Raw genomic sequence first — 3,314 nt, 5'->3', positions numbered from 1 at the left:
ACAAAATAGAAACAGAAGGAACATTGCCAAATTCCTGAGAACAGAGTCACCCTGATACCAAAACCATATTAAGAATCAAGAATGAAAGATAATTACAGACCAATTTCCCTTATGAACACAGATTCAAAAATAATCAACAAAATACTTGCAAACCTAATTAAAAAACACATCCAAAAGATCATCTACCATGATCAAATAGGCTTCATCCCAGAGATGCAGGGATGGTTCAATATATGAAAATCAGTAAATATAATATACCATATAAGAAAGGGGAGGAAGGAAAGAAGGAAGAAAAAAAACATAATCATATGATAATCTCATTAAATGCAGAAAAGTCCTTTAAAAAAAAAGTCCTACACCGTTTCATGGTAAATGTTCTGAAGAGATTAGGGACACAAGGGACACACCTAAACTTAATAAAGGGAATTTACAGCAAGCCTGGCATCAACATCAAACTTCATAGATAGAAACTCAAAGCAAATCCACTAAAATCAGCAACAAGGCAAGGCTTTCTACTATCTCCATTTGTATTCAATACACTATTTGAAGTTTTAGCTAGAGCAATAAGACAACTAAAGGACATCAAGGGAATACAAATTGGAAAAGAAGAGTGACCTGAAATTTTCCATCAGGGAACTCCTATAGCTAATAAACACTTTTAGCAAAGTGGCTGGATACAAAAGTAACTTCAAAAACAAAAACAAAAACAAATCAGTATCCCTCCTACATACAAATGCCAACAAAACTGAGAAAGAAATCAGGGAAACAACACTCTTCACAATAGCCTCAAATAATATAAAGTACTTTGGGGTAACTCTAACCAAACAAGTTAAACATTTGTACTATAAAAACTTAGTCTTTGAAGGGAGAAATTGAAGATATGAGAAGATGAAAAGATCACCCACGCTCATGGATTGGTAGGATTAACATACTAAAAATGGCCTTCCTACAAAAAGCAATCTTCATATTCAATGCAATCCCCATCGAAATTCTGACACAATTCTTTAAAGACCTTGAAACAATTCTTAACTTCATACGGAAAAGCAAAAATCACAGGAGAGCTAAAACTATCCCGTACAATAAACAAACTTCTGGAGGTCTCACCATTCTTGATTTCAAGTTGTCCTACAAAGCTACAATATTAAACCCACATGGTATTGGCATAAAAACAAACATACTGATTATTGGAATTAAATTGAAGACCCAGACATAAATTCTCACATCTATGGACACCCGATTTTTTATAAAGAAGCCAGAAATATACCCTGGCAAATGACAGCACAAATGGTTCTTGTGAAAGTGGATGTCTGCAAGTAGAATAATGGAAGACAATTAGTCCATGATCAGAAACACACAAACATGGTGCTAGAGAAGTAGTTGTGAGTTTTATACCTTTGTACCTTGACCCACAAGCAGCTAGCAAAGCAGAGGGGAGGAAGGGGGAGAGAGACAGAGACAGAGAGAGACAGAGAAAGAGAAAGAGACTAGGTCTGTTATGTGGGCCTATTCTTTCAAAGCCCATACCTCCAACAAGGCCACACCTCCTAATACTTCCTAAACAGTTCCACTAACTGTGGATCAAGCATTCAAACATATGATCCTATGGGGGCTGTTCTCATCCAAACCACCTTAATAAGCATATCATACACAAACCAGGAAGACATATGAGTCCAAAAAGTCATGATTTTTTTTTTATTATTGTTGTTGCCTACCAAATTCTTGGTAATTAGCCTGACTTAAAATACTGGCTTCAGATCCGGGCCGCGGCTGCGGGGAGGGACGAGTGGTGACCTTCAGGAGGAGCGGGGCGCAGCGGGCCGGGAAGGGGCGCCATGAACAGCGCGGGCGCCACCGAAATCGGGAAGCTCTTTGTGGGCGGCCTGGACTGGAGTACCACTCAAGAGACTCTGCGCAGCTACTTTTCTTGTGTCATCATGAAAGATAAAACCACCAACCAGTCTCGAGGCTTTGGATTTGTCAAGTTTAAAGACCCCAATTGTGTGGGGACAGTGCTGGCCAGCAGACCACACACCCTAGATGGCCGGAATATTGACCCGAAGCCATGCACACCTCGGGGGATGCAGCCCGAGCGAACGCGGCCCAAGGAAGGCTGGAAAGGACCCAAGAGCGACAGCAGCAAATCCAACAAGATCTTTGTTGGGGGCATTCCCCACAACTGCGGCGAGACGGAGCTCAGGGAAGTTTGGAGTGGTCACAGAGTTCGTTATGATCTATGATGCCGAGAAGCAGCGGCCTCAAGGTTTTGGATTTATTACTTTCGAGGACCAGTGGACCAGGATGTCAACATGCATTTTCACGACATCATGGGCAAAAAAGTGGAGGTTAAACGGGCTGAATCTCGGGACAGCAAAAACCAAGCACCAGGACAGCCAGGAGCCAGCCAGTGGGGCAGCCGCGTGGCGCCCAGTGCAGCCAACGGCTGGGCGGGCCAGCCCCCGCCAACCTGGTAACAAGGATATGGCCCACAAGGAATGTGGGTGCCAGCAGGACAGGCCACTGGTGGCTATGGCCCACCCCCTGCGGGCAGAGGAGCCCCGCCCCCGCCCCCACCCTTCACCTCCTACATTGTGTCCACACCTCCTGGAGGCTTCCCCCCACCACAGGGCTTCCCACAGGGCTACGGTGCTCCACCACAGTTCAGTTTTGGCTATGGTCCTCCGCTCCCACCCCCTGATCAGTTCGCCCCTCCAGGGGTCCCTCCTCCACCTGCCACCCCAGGGGCTGCCCCACTGGCCTTCCCACCACCTCCGTCTCAGGCTGCCCCAGACATGAGCAAACAAACCCCCAACAGCCCAGCCGGACTTCCCCTATGGTCAGTATGGTTACGGGCAGGACTTGAGGCAGGACTTGAGCGGCTTCGGCCAGGGCTTCTCAGACCCCAGCCAGCAGCCGCCCTCCTATGGGGGCCCCTCTGTGCCAGGCTCAGGGGGTCCCCCCCGCTGGTGGCAGTGGCTTCGGACGTGGGCAGAACCACAACGTGCAGGGCTTCCATCCCTACAGGCGCTAGCCAGAGGGACGACAGCAGGGCAGGATTTGGGACTGGTGAACTTGTGACAATCACACACTCGCTCGGGACAAAATAAATGACCACTCGACCTGGGGGAGAGGGGCAGCGAAGGCCGCGTCTGGACTGAGGTTTTAAATATATTTCTTTTCTCTGACCCATCAGCACAATAAAAACACGTCACTGGTTCAACAACAGGGTTTAAAAAAAAATACTGGCTTCAAAGAGTATTTGGTGATGCAATGCATGTTGACAATAAGTGATCTCACTCACACACACACACACACAC

The 3,314-nt window shown here is 46.6% G+C and overlaps 1 pseudogene; it reads left to right on the top strand.

Annotated features, from left to right (window-relative positions):
• The first annotated feature begins 1,796 nt into the window (after nt 1-1,796).
• Nucleotides 1,797-3,043, top strand: Dazap1-ps1 (DAZ associated protein 1, pseudogene 1; annotated as a pseudogene).
• Nucleotides 3,044-3,314: the final 271 nt, after the last annotated feature.

The sequence above is a fragment of the Rattus norvegicus genome, chromosome X (assembly GCF_021556685.1).
Source record: "Rattus norvegicus strain SHRSP/BbbUtx chromosome X, alternate assembly SHRSP_T2T, whole genome shotgun sequence".
In the NCBI taxonomy this organism is placed as follows: Eukaryota; Metazoa; Chordata; class Mammalia; order Rodentia; family Muridae; genus Rattus; species Rattus norvegicus.
The sequence above is the reverse complement of the archived record's forward strand: the minus strand, read 5'-3'. Positions and strand labels throughout refer to the sequence as shown.